The 14,211-nt window shown below is 34.2% G+C and overlaps 1 protein-coding gene across 5 annotated transcripts in view; it reads right to left on the reverse strand.

The window, feature by feature from the left end:
- MGAT4C (MGAT4 family member C) overlaps positions 1-14,211 on the reverse strand; it is a 740,390-nt gene that overhangs the window by 219,267 nt on the left and 506,912 nt on the right. Inside the window, exon 1 of one of the 5 annotated variants that reach the window (XM_045467112.1) lies at positions 6,879-6,984. The exons of 3 other annotated variants lie outside the window; for them this stretch is intronic. The gene's annotated coding sequence lies outside the window, so the exon portion shown is untranslated. Of the gene's footprint in view, positions 1-6,878; positions 6,985-14,211 lie in introns of those variants that run through there. One more of the 5 variants, XM_045467109.1, reaches the window with a different exon arrangement.

Raw genomic sequence — 14,211 nt, forward strand, 5'->3', positions numbered from 1 at the left:
TTATATTTCCTGGAGGCACCTCTGCCTAAAATATCCTCTACTATTCTAGACCTGGGAAATTCCCTACTCATTTTTAAAAACTCAGACAAATGACAGTTTCTTTTGGATAACTTTTCTGATTTTTACAGGTAAAATAAGTCATTCCTTGTCCGTGTTAACCTCAGGACTCTGTGCTACTGCTAATATAAAACTTATCACAATGTGTTCTAATTATTTATGTTCAAGTTTGTGTTGGCCTCTAGACCATGAGCCCTTTAAGACCAGCATTGGTGCTTGTGTTCATTGTTGGCATGTCTTAATGCTTAATAACTATGTGCCCAAGCTTTAAGTAATTTGTGGAATGAGGCAGTCCATTTAGAAGTGAAAAAAATAGTAAAATGATTGTTCTTTTAGGTTTTTCACATACATTAGCACCTTGATTCTACAAGATTATAAACTGTGGAGAAGAGAATAATTTATCCTTTCTTCTTGGATCTCTCTTGGGCATTTGGTAGATGCTCCATCAAAACAAAACAAAACAAAACAAAACAAACAAACCACACAGACACACACATACAGATTTTAAAATCAAAACACTCTTAATTTGCCTTTCAGAGGATGTTAGGGCCAGAGAACAGCATGAGCTAGAGAAGCACTTTAGCCTAATTATATCACCACATCATCATCCATGTGAGACAATGAACTACTGGAAAGCATGAGAGTGCTGATCTCTACATACATGAGAACAAATAAAACCTTTTATAACTACAAGTTTCAAACTCCCATCAACTCATGAAAACTAATGGAATAAAAGGTAATGACAGAGTAAACTAGGATAAAATGCAAAAGTAAAGTTATTGAACTTTTCATTTGAATTATACACATATTTGTGTATATATGTATTATAAATATACATGTATATTTATATATATGATATCCCATATCATATAATTTTAAAGCTGGAAAAGCTCTTAAAAGTGGTTTAAGCCATTTTAAATTTAATTCATTTTTCATGTTAAAACTGTGATTTCCATGACATATCAGACATCTTACATGCAGTAAGTGATAAGGCTATATCTAGTACTAAAATCTCCTGAAGAAGTGTCAAGTTTTAAAGAGTAATTAATATGATTATGTCCCAAAGGTTTTGTGTTTGTAAATGTTGGATTCAATGAAACTCCCGAGTCAATTAAAACACACACATGCATAAAATACTAAGCAAGTGTCAATGAGAGTACTAAAAGAAGACAACAGTGATTGAGCACAAACCCTATGACAGACACTGACCTCATTACTTAAAAGATTAGCTCATGAAATTCTCACAAAAATCTTATGAGGTGGCTGCTTTTCTTTCTCTCAGTTTTTAAATGAAGAAATTAAGGCCTGAAAAGGATGGGGCAAGAAATTGTACTCGGGTAGTCTGGTCCCGGAAACCATATTCTTACCATAGTGCAGGTAAATACAGAATCTAACAAAAGAGTGTCTTTGAAAGCTTATGATATTTATTGCTCTACTGTGTAGAAGTGTTTGTTCATCTGATCATTGTCTTACACATTTATAATTTTTTTTTAACGTTTATTTATTTTTGAGACAGAGAGAGACAGAGCATGAACGGGGGAGGGTCAGAGAGAGGGAGACACAGAATCCGAAACAGGCTCCAGGCTCTGAGCTGTCAGCACAGAGCCTGACGCGGGGCTTGAACTCACATACCGCGAGATCATGACCAGAGCCAAAGTCGGCCGCTTAACCGACTGAGCCACCCAAGCGCCCCAAATCATTGTCTTACACATTTAAATTGAGAAAAGTTGTTGGAACTCACCAGCCTACCAATGACAGCAGATTGTATCATGCTTCACCCCACATTATAAATTTCACCCAGCTCAGTATTTCATCTGAGTTCGCGGTACCGATATGCATTCTCTGTTTTAGCAAAACTGTATTTTTCACATTGATTCAAATGCTATGGTACACCTCTGAGAGTTTTACAGCAGGTCATGGCATATTGGGAGAGAGTCACTTCTGAACGGAGACTTTGACCAAGCTATCTTTATACCATGCTCTGTTCCTTGCCGTGAAATCAGTATCGCAGAACAAACAACCCATCTTCTGCTTTTGGTAGAATTTTGTATTTAAAAAATGCAGTCTTATGTCAATTCATAATTTATCATAAACATTATCAAAATTAATTCTGGAATATTGTTAGGTAGAATTAGTTAAATTCAAGACCTGGTACCTTGTAACACTTGTTGGTAAAACATTCACAGTTTAATATCCCTTGACATATTGCTAATTCATACTCTTAATTATTGCATTCTAATTTTGCACTTTCATTTTGTACATTTCAATGTGCACATTGCACATTGCACATTAGTAAAGGGACTAAGTCCAGGGATATAACTTTATTATTATGCAATATTACAAAAGTAAAATATTTTGTGGTAAATCAGGTGTGTGCAGGCAATTTTGAATTGTTTCATGATTTATATGTATGTCACTAGATAGACTCCTCAGTGGCTAATTAAATGATACCATCTGAAAATGGTTTATCTTCAACTGATAGGTTCTATGTACAGATTGATTTTCTCTGAGGAGGTTCGATTTCAGGCCTTTTTTTTTTTTTTCTTTTAAATCACTGGGCATCTGCAAATAAATTCAATGGGTAGTAAATATCACTTTTAGTTCAACTATCCTGGGAACCACTATTAATGTATTCCAAACTACTGAAAAAAAATGATGTTAAACTTCAGGTTATCTTGTTTGCTTTATTCAAACACAAACTGCTGTCATTTGGAAAATACTGTTATTTTTTAATTAAAAGAAAATAAAATTCATCCATTTCTCACTCTCCTACTTATACTCTAATCTAAACCCTATCTAAAACCAAAGAACTGTATACTCAATGTATTATGATCATCAAGGACTTTATTATAAAATAGAGAATAAATATAAAGCTATATTGCCTGAATGTAAACTACAGATACAAGGTAACTTTGTCCCAAATGATTTTTGTAATCCCTTGCAAGGTAGTCATTTTATTTTTGTAAAGTTGCAGAGATCACATTCAAAGTCAAGTATGAGTTATAAAATAATTGATAGAAATTTCTGTAATGCTCAAGTGTGAAGTATTTACGAGTTCATTTTATGTTAGAATATACCTGAGAACTTAAAGATACACGGAAACGCAAGAAATGCAAATAAATCCCTCATTTACAACTCATGTTTCTTATTTATTAGTAAGTTGTTATATCTGCCATACCTTGAAATACATTAAATATTTTTAGTAAATTTAAAGATGATAGTCAGACAGATTTAAAAAATAATATAACATGAAAAAAAAAAAAAACAAGGACTTTTATATAGCTCAGTTATAAATAAATTCCAAGCACCTAGATGACTGCTTGGCACAGAGTAGCCAAAAACAACAACAACAACAATAACAACAACTACCGCAACATACAAGCCACATAATTAGTCAGATATTTGGAAGGCTGGAGGAAGGAAAGGAGGAAGATTGATTGATTGATTGACTGGGGACATTTAAATTTGAAAATTCTTTTCTGAGTTCTGATTATTCCATTTACTGATTTACTGGCTAGGTAATCTTTTTTTTTTTTTTTTTTTTTTTTTTTCAACGTTTATTTTTGGGACAGAGAGAGACAGAGCATGAACGGGGGAGGGGCAGAGAGAGAGGGAGACACAGAATCGGAAACAGGCTCCAGGCTCTGACCATCAGCCCAGAGCCCGACGCGGGGCTCGAACTCGCGGACCGCGAGATCGTGACCTGGCTGAAGTCGGACGCTTAACCGACTGCGCCACCCAGGCGCCCCATGGCTAGGTAATCTTTGGCAACAAGTTAAAAACTATTAGTCTCGGGGCACCTGGGTGGCTCAGTTGGTTAAGCTTCTGACTTAGGCTCAGGTCATAATCTCACTGTTCATGAGTTTGAGTCCCACATCGGGCTCTGTGCTGATAGCTCAGAGCCTAGAGCCTGCTTCAGATTCTGTGTCTCCCTCTCTCTCTGCCCCCTCCCCTGCTTATGCTCTGTGTCTCTGTCTCTCAAAAATGAAGAAATATTAAAAAAAAAAAAAAACTGTTAGTCTCTATTTCTTTGAAGCATAATATAAATTACTTTATCACAGAACAATTTTTGAAAATGAATATTATGTCCATGAAAACGCTTTAAACATTTTAAAGTGTATATAAACCTGTTCATGTACATAAAATCTACATATAAATATCCATGCATTTGCATACTAATACAAATCCAAGTTAAGATGACATCATGGTTACTATATTTTTTGTATTAACTAAAAAGTTGGCCATGGAGGTCCAGAGCTTCTAAGACAAGCAAAGAATTCATGATATATCCAAGTACTTGAATTAGGAAAGCAGAAAACTAAATGGTATCCATGTATTCAATAATTAAAAGAAGCTAATGAAGGTGCTTAAATAAACTAATTTCCAGGAGAGGATTAAGGCATATAAGAGGAAAAAAAGAATATTACTTTGGAATAGGTAATAACATAATTTGAAGAACCACTTTCAAAAGAAAACAATACATATAACACCTTCAGCCTCTGGGAAATGCAGAGAACTTCAGAAAAGGTAATAGAAACCTTTTATCCCTGTGCACTGTTTCCACCTCTTAAGGCCTGCAAAACTTGTCACTTAATTAACATGTAACTTGGTACACCACAAACAAAGAACTGGATAAGATAATATAGAGAAGAAAAATGCAAAAGAAACAAAAAGATGATTACTTAACTTGGACAAAGGACATATATGTTAAAAAGGAGACAAGGAACACAGCAATATGTGCACCATCATACATTTTCCACCCGTGGCTTCCTACACTAAGAGTTCTTCCCAGGGAGTTTGTGGCATGGGAAATGGCTATGATCCCACTGATGCCCTCTCTTTAAAAAAAATAAAATAAAAAACGAAACCTTTCTGTCAAAAAGTTAACCAGCCAGGTAGATCATATCATGCACATCCATGTTGTACAAAGTCATTCAGAGGAAAACAAGTAAATGAGTGATTCTAACTACCAAAGCAGTGTATTTGTCATTACAGACAGTAATACCAAGAGAAGCATTCAGCAGAAAGTACAATTCTAAATGTCTAGCCTGTTCATTGGCTGAGTAAGATTTTTCTTCATTGCTGACAGAATGATATAAATAGATTTTTAGAGAATTAATTATTAGGAAACAAATGTTTTCCTCTAGTCAAGATTGATCACCTGTGAAAATGACAATCAGGACCTTTGGGTTATTCAACTCTACTTTAAAGTACTTAAGGGAAAAAATTCATTTCAAAGTGGTGAATCGTTATGCTTTCACATTCACATTATCAAAACTTTTGGATTCCCACTTTTAGATTTTGAAATTCACAGAATACGCAAACTAAGCCTCCCTGTGAAAAATTTAAGCTTGTGAGATTTGGTGGTTAATATGCTGTTTTGCATGAGACAATAGGCTCAGTGCTTTTGATTCCATTAATACACATCTGACATTTTCTATAAAGTCAGTTTTGTTCAGACCTGATTGACTGAAAGAGACAATTCGAGCAACAGTAATGCCAAGCACTGCCAAACAGGACCGGGCTAGTAGGAGAGACAGAAGTGTGACACAGCTGAGAAATCCCTGCTGTCTTGAAGTACAACTTGAGCACCTCCAAATCCTGATTCCGAGTTATCCAAATTACTGGCTTGCACAGGCAGACATATTCTATGGTAAAGTAGAGTAAAAATAAATCTGCAAAGCACGAGTATACTGGAGCCTGATGGATAAGTCATTAGTCAAAAGTTTTATTACCCTAGAAGAGATGGTGATAGTATTAAAATAAAAGAATGTGTTAAATTAAGTGCCAGCTATTTACACATTTCTGTGTCTTTGATAAATAACTTCATTCCACTCTAAAATGACAAACGTCTGCTACTTTACACTGTGATCACAGACAATATTTGAGGAGTTAAAAGTGTTTTTGAATTCTTCATTTCGTAGCATATGCACATTTCCAGTCAATTAAAAGCTTTCATTGTATCTAATGTTTCAGGATCTCTGTCAGATTCAGTCTCCTAGATCTACAGCAAGTCAACAGCTCTACATAAATTTGTTTTGCTATAATAGTGTAAGGATCCTCAGGTGTAAATATCACTACCAATAGATTATTGAATAATTGAAAGCTTTATTGTCAGAGTTTAAATATTCCACAAATCCATAAAACAGTATTTTGCTATTACATTCAAAAGCACTTAATGCAATCAATGATTTTAACATCTCTTAATTCCCACACTGTTCCTTAAAAGTATTTGCTATCATCATTTTCTTAGATGAAAAATGGCAAATGTAAATACAAAGTACTACAACTTCATTCCAGAAGCTAAAGACTTGGCTCACTTGGTAAATTTTGTTTTTCTGGATAGATACAACTTGGAAAACTGTCCCAAAGAACTATCATTTAACAATTAGAAACTTTGACTCATTTTAAATTGATAGCAATACTACTTGGGGTTGACCACTTCTACTCTTTGCTACTAATAGCAAAGTATAAAGAAATGGAGCAGAGTGGTTTACATATCCACATGTCTCTTCTAAAAAACATATTCAAAATAATGATCCTATAATAGCAGTTCTTTTCCTTTTCTAAAGAAAAGCTGAATTTACCTGCCATTCATTTTCTACTGCAAATTAGTTTGCCAGGTAAACGTTAGCATGCTCTTTTTCAATTCATTTTGCTAAATCCACCTTTCCTTTTAATAATGCTAAACACTGTTCTGATTAAAAGCTTACCGGATAGTAATCCTGTTCGACCCTGACACCAGTTTCTTACACTGTTTCCTCTGTTAGACACATCTACCTTTATTTTGAAAGAGAAGGTAAAACAGAAGAGGCTCTTACCAGAGACAGGGAAAACAATTCGTTCAGCTAGATCCAACAGTGCTCTGTGCAGCCTGGCAGCATGAGTGATCCTTGGGCCTCACACAAAAGCGAGATAATTGGCTCTCAATGAAGAGATGTAAACATCCATCATAATGGCACTGGGGCTGAAACTGAACGCTACCTCAGCTGTTCTATGTACTCCGACTGGAAGATGATGTCACAAACATCAACTGGGTGTACTCTCATTGGCTTCTGTTACCTGGAATCATATCTTAACCCTAAACTGTCAGCTGCAAATTGAAATGCTCATCTCTGGCTATAATTTTGGCTGAAAGGGGAATGAAAGTGATGTTGAGCTCCTGGAGGTGAGCGAACTGAAAATACTGCCCCTCAAATATGCTAGGACCATTTTACATAATTAATTAATTGGGATCTGTGAGAATTTTATTTTTTTAAATATTTATGAAGTGGCAATATTTATGAAAGGTATTTCCCAGAATGGATATTAAAGGGAAATATTAATGCAATAATAACATCTGGAATTGTAAATTTTATAATTGCTTTGCATCGATTTTACAGAACTACCCTGTGAGATTAAGAAAGTCAAGGTGAGAAAAATTACAGTGTAGACAACTATACAGTGGAGCTTTCAATCAATTTGCTCACAATAGCCATCTATACTTTTAAATCTTCTAATAAAAAAAATAGAGGTACATTTTACTCCCTGAATGTTAAACAGTATCTCCAAAGTTTTGTATAATGAAGCTTAAAATGTGAGACATTAAAAGTGTAACATCACCAAAATAGTAATGTTAAATATTGGTTTTTACAAAGGGTAATTTATAAGTCACTAGAACCATAGACAAGCCCATTTCAGTAATTGAAGGCTACTTTAGAATATAGTGCTGTTCTCTTTGAGCACGAACAGGGAATAATTACCCATTCCTTACTCTCTATCCTGACAAAAGCCCCGGACTTCTCCCCAGGCTTAAATCCAGTGGGAGATGGGGATAATGGGCTAAGCCGGTTGCAGCAGCTTGCTGCCAGAGGGACAAAACTACCATCACCTTGAAATATATCTATGCTTTCTCCACCGAAGGAGCTGTCAGCCGCATAACTGTGAGATGCAAGAATTACCAGAGCTATTCAATGACCGGCTCCTTCTAAATCCAGCCCAGTCATATCCCAGGGCAAGCCCTTTAAAAGCTGTGCAGCTCAGCATGCAAACAGTACAACCACCTGGAGAGACAGTGAGAGAAATTCTTTTCATCCATCCTCACCTTTAGGGAAAGGAAGGTCACCCACAGTGCCCTGATATGCCTTTATGTTGATACATGTCTTTGTGAATAATGGATTCAGGGCGAATAGTTGTTAAGACTATTTCACATTTTCAATGACAGACAATTATTTTTATTGTATGGTTCAATCAGAGTTCTAAAAGTTGAAAATCTATGAAATATGCTTTCATCAACCATACATTCAAAATTTCCTCTCAAGTTCTGACTCTCATGACCATTGTTTTAACCGTTTGAATAATCTTAGTAGCAGGTTTGTATGTGAGATACAGGGGCAAGAATTCTAGATTTGGGCTGCAAAGATCCAGCCTCCAACTCTTGCTCCATCACCTACTATTTGTGAGAACTTTGGAAAATTAATAACTTTCATGTATAGAATAAGAATGATAATGCTACATACAGCAAAAAAGAAAAAAAAAAGTTGTAGGGATTAAGTGAGGCAATGTATGAAACACTACGTAAATTCAAAAGTCTTACATAAATAGAAGAGGAAATTAATGTTATTGTTATGTAAAATATATTCATTTTAAAGGCATTTGTGTATTTATAGTGAGGAGTCAATTTAGTGTCTTCAAAATAATGAAGTTAGAAATATTACCCAGGGCGCCTGGGTGGCTCAGTCGGTTAATCGTCTGACTTCAGCTTAGATCATGATCTTGCTGTTCATGGGTTGGAGCCCTCATTGGGCTCTGTGATGACAGCTCAGAGCCTGGAGCCTGCTTTGGATTCAGAGCCTCCCTCTTTCTCTGCTCCTCCCCTACTTGTTCTCTCTCTCAAAAATAAGTTTTAAAAAATTTAAAAAATACTAAGAAATAAGAAATATTATTACCCAAAACTCTTAAAATTTCGAGTAGAAAATAATGTTGTAAATTAACTTGGTTTATAATAGTGTCTCACTCAGTGGTCCTTCTCCTTCCTCTTGTTTTATGTTTATAGATTATTTATTTATTTTTATTATTAAAAAAATTAAATGTTTATTTATTTATTTTTGAGAGACAGACAGAGCACAAGCAGGGGAGGGGCAGAGAGAGAGGGAGACAGAATCTGAAGCAGGGATCCAGGCTCTGAGCTGTCAGCACCGAGTTCATTACAGGGTTCAAACCCACGAACCCTGACCTGAGAGGAAGTTGGATGCTTAACCAACTGAGCCACCCAGCCACCTCTTATTAATTTATTTTTACGTAAGGTCTATACCTAACATGGGGCCTGAGCTCATGACCCCAAAATCAAGAATTGTATGTCCTACCTACTGAGCCAGCCAGGTGCCACTCAGTGGTCTTTTCTTACAGTTATTGCCCCTCCCAGTATTATTTGGAATTTAATCATCTTAGTTAAGTGCAAGAATCTAGATTCAAGAAGACTATTTGTCAGGATGTACTTTGGGCCAACATGAAAGATGCTGTTCATTTATTTCTGCCTAACAACATAGGAGTTTAGACGGAAATGTGTGTAAAAAAAGATTCATTGCTATCAAAGTGACATAAAATTGAATGATAGATCAGAAAGATGAATTTGGACAATGGGAATGTCAACTGTATGTCTGGTAGACAAATGATAAAGCTAAGTCATTGTAATTGCTAAGGAGACATTTCATGGAGAAAATACTTATTTATAAAATAAAGTATGCTCCTCCATTTCATACATCACATAAAATTTTAATAATATAAACATTTAATAGCAGGGATAGATAAATAGCCAATTTAGATTATATCCTGTTGCACATAGAAAGCATACAGATAGATATATACCATTTTAAGATAAATGTATATTCTGGTTCTTTTAATAAACACAGATTGTAACTTCTTATTTTGTTTTGGATTTGTTTGTGTGCTGCTATTCCACATAGATATAGGACACCATGAAGATTGGGAAATAAAAATATTCCTGGTATTGTGCAGGGCCCTTGTGTCAAATACCCACATCCTTCACGATTCACTAATAACTGAAGACATTTGTTAAGGGACCTAATTTTGTAGTATTAAAATAAACAAATAAGATTTTTTAAGAATACAGAATTCTCTGCTTAAATATTACACATGATCAAGATTATTTATTGCATCAGTAAAATTTTTAGGGAGTTTACTTATAAAATATGAAAGAATAAATGTTTGAATTGTGTACAATATAGGAATATTAATGGAATATAATATAATTCTTAGGAGAATGAATAGCAGAGGTGGAAAATCTAGTAGAAATATTTTAAATTAATGCTGATTTATAATAATAATCTTTACTCTATACATTAATTTAATTTCAAATTTCATTGTAATTAATTAAGACAGAATTTATATTTTGGTTTCAAACAATTACATCTATTCACTCAAGAAAGTTTCAGATAAGTATAGCATATATCACCTCTGGAAATCAGTGTGTTCACTCCAGTGTAGTTGATTATACATAAGAACAGAAAAATTGTATTTCTTGATGATGGATGGTAATCATCTGAAATTAATGATGAGTGGAAGTTATGAAGTTTTAGTAATAGTTTGGTAGCGTTTCTTTAGGATGAGTGGAGATATTAATGGTCAAGCCTTTCATTGATTTACTTGCAGTATGCCCTCTTGTAAAGTCTTGATACTTAAACATTGGTTTACATATGCATATGATTTAAAGCCAAAAAAAAGACGGCAATTATGTAGTATGAACATTGATAATAAGACATAAAATCCTTATTACTATCATAAATAGTATTAGTAAGAAATCTAACATATAATGTAAAAAAATAAACATTCTAAGTATAAAAATGTTGAAACATAAAGCTACAGAAAGAAAAATGAAAAGATGGTATCACTTTTTTGAGTATACTATTTATTATACACATGTGGAAAAGTAAAATACATTTTTTTCAGGATTAAAAAAATCAACTTCATAGAAAGGGAAAATAACAAAACCAACATTTTATCATGAATTCATCTACATCTCTCATTATTTTATTACATTCTTCCAACTACCATGGCCAGCTAACACTTATGGGTTCCAGAGAACAGAAAAATATTTTAACTTTAAAGCCATGTAAATGCTTAATATAAGGGAAAGATAACTACAGGAATTAATTTAGGCTTTATTCTGAGTACACTTTTATTAGTGTATGTTTTCCGATATGAAGAAAATGGAATCCATAAAAATATTTTTGACAAATCAAGTAGAAGATGTTTTGTAGCTCAAGCCAAGTACATCTCAGTTTTATTACTCTACTTACATACTATATATTTCCCAGGAGCTGAAATCATTGCAGTATTTAATTGCCTGACAATTTTTTCTGTTACATCAATTTTGTGGTTAAACTATTTATATTATCAAAACAAATCAGCACTAGAGGCTAATTAAACTGGAGAGACCATCCTCCAATGTTCCCCAACCTACATATTAATAAGGTTTAGGTTAATACTAACTTCAGAAGAAATGAATATGTCCTTCAGGTGATAATTTCATAGGCAGGGCTTAGGAATTTAAACGGGTTTTGAACTCTTGTGAACATTATTACTTTCTCTGAGCAGTTAGGAATATTAGAATATAGAATTTTATAACTCTTATAGCATCAATAACGGGCCGATGGTTGCGTTATCCACAAGATGGCACCTCTGTGTATTCCACAAACACTCTTAATACACTAGTTTATCCTTATTACGATTATTATTTAAAGAAATATAATATGTAAAGTATATCAGGAACTTACATGTGTGAATGCTTTTATTAGGTAACTTTTCAGTTTAAGAAGAACAGGTGATTAGGTTAAATTATTAAAACCTACTGAAAAATAGGAATTATTTAAATTATCTTAAAATGTGTGGCTTTAAAACATTACTTTTTGCTAACACTTCCAAATGTTTCATTGTAAACTTATTTCAGAGGTTAATCTATTTAGAAGAAATGTTTTTTTTCTGTTTCATGAAGACTTTTATATTGCTTTTGAAAAAGTGTAAACTGTTCAAAATAACTGAGATGATAAATCAATGATAACTTCCTGGTATAGTAAGGGATACTTAAAAATTATATTTTCAATCTACTAAATTCTAGGCAAAACCAAATCTGATAAGAATGTTTATTTGTTGATCTTGCTTGTATTCTTTTATTTTTATGCTTCGTGTTCTCCACTGTCACCTTTTTTTTTTTCTTTACGCTTACCTTAAATCTATTGTGTGGCAGCTTCAGTGCATTATCTTTATTTCTGTTTCCTGTGCAGATAAAATTTTGAAAATGCTTAGAATTATTAGGCCATGTCACCTTTATTTTCTGAGAATAAATATCTTCAAGATGTTTAACTATGTTTATGTGTCAGTAAATTTTACCCTAGAGAAGAGGAAAATGACTAAGGGTAGAGAAAGTTCTCCCATCTTATATGTTAAAGAAATAAGAATTCTCAGACTGAAGGTAAGAAACTCATGCTGTTTTAGTGATTCAGCACACTGTTTTTAGACGCAAACTGCAAACATTAACTTATCATGGAAGATATCTCAATTTAATATATACTCTAATTTATTTTACTAGATTTATTTTACTAGATTCCCTTGGAATATCATTACTAATGTCTGAAAGAGACCTAAAGATCAGTGGGAAAAAGGATTTGTTTCCCACCGTGTTCTCTGAACAACTGTATTTTCTGTGGTTTCACATTACTCCTTAATTAAGGATACCTCACTTGATTTCTTATATATTTTGTTTTGTCCTTGATGTAAATTTCACAACTTCAACTCATGAGTTTTTTTTCTTTCACTTCAGTTTTTTTGTCTTTTTTCTCATGTTGCCCAAATTATATCAAATCAAGGCTACTGCCTCCTTCTTGACAAATAATGGGCAACAGTAATCTCATAGAAACTGAAAATTAAATTTAGATTTTGATGAGGAACAATTTAACACAACTACCTTATATTTGACAAGAGAAAGGGTTTATTCATGTAAAACTCACCTGCTCCAAACGTATGGATGTTCACACACAAAGATAGTGAAAGACAGATTACTAATCATTTTACAGTGTTTTGCCATGTTACAAATTTGTAGTTGAAGACTTCAAATCAAACAGAGAAATCCTCATTACCACAGGGAGAATTAGGATTATTATATCAGTAAAAGAAAGAAAAATATCACCACCATCATCATCACTAACTGGAGCATTTACTTCGCTCTAAGCACTATGCTAATCTAATTTACATTACCTAATTTGGGGGGGGGGGCTTGTTTTTGCTTTTTTGCAACAGGTCTACAAGACAGGTCAATGCTAAGACTTTCTAAAGGATTCCTAGATTTGCACTATAAGCCAGTATTTCTCAATCATAGCAGCTCATTTAAATCTCAACTGAGAAATGCCATAATATAGGACCCTCCTATGGATCAAATATCTGTGCTTCCCCCACACTCCAAACCCCAGACACCAATTTATGTGTTGCAACTTCGTGACCAATATGATAGTTTTAGAAGGTAAAGCCTTTGGGCGGGGGTTAGATCTTAAAGGTGGGGCCCTTATGATTGGGAGTTGTGCCCTTCCAATAAGAGAGACCCCAGAGAGGCACCTAAGTCCTTCTGCATGTAGGGTTAGAGTAAAAAAAATGGTCATCTATGAACCAAGAAATTTGCTCTCAACAGGAAGTTTGATCTTGGGCTTCCTGGTCCCCAGAACTGTGGGAAATTGATTTCTATTTTTTATAAACTGCCTACTTTGTGGTATTACTGTTATAGAAGCCCAAACAGATTAAGATAAACCTCAATCCAACTACTTGTGTGAGAACCTCTGAGTATAGGGAGGGGGACAGGTGGTTGGCTTTGGTGTACGTTCCTCTTTTAAATGATGGTCTCTGTAACCAGGCTTAAAAATCATTGCCAAAATGATTTTTCCAAAAATCATTGCCAAAATGAATATGCAAGCCAAAGGTTTCAGGGTGCAACCTCAGATTTCATTGAAATAAGTAGAAAGTGTCCTAAAAATCTGAGGTTAAGTCTGTGAAGAAAGTAGGGCACAGTTCATATGTCAAACAACACTTCTGAGAGTGAAGAAAGGAAAATCCATATTGCTCTGCATCCCCAAGGTGAAGAGACTTCCTGCCTGGGAAGTCTGAGGAGAA

Source organism: Leopardus geoffroyi, chromosome B4, assembly GCF_018350155.1.
Source record: "Leopardus geoffroyi isolate Oge1 chromosome B4, O.geoffroyi_Oge1_pat1.0, whole genome shotgun sequence".
Lineage (NCBI taxonomy): Eukaryota > Metazoa > Chordata > Mammalia > Carnivora > Felidae > Leopardus > Leopardus geoffroyi.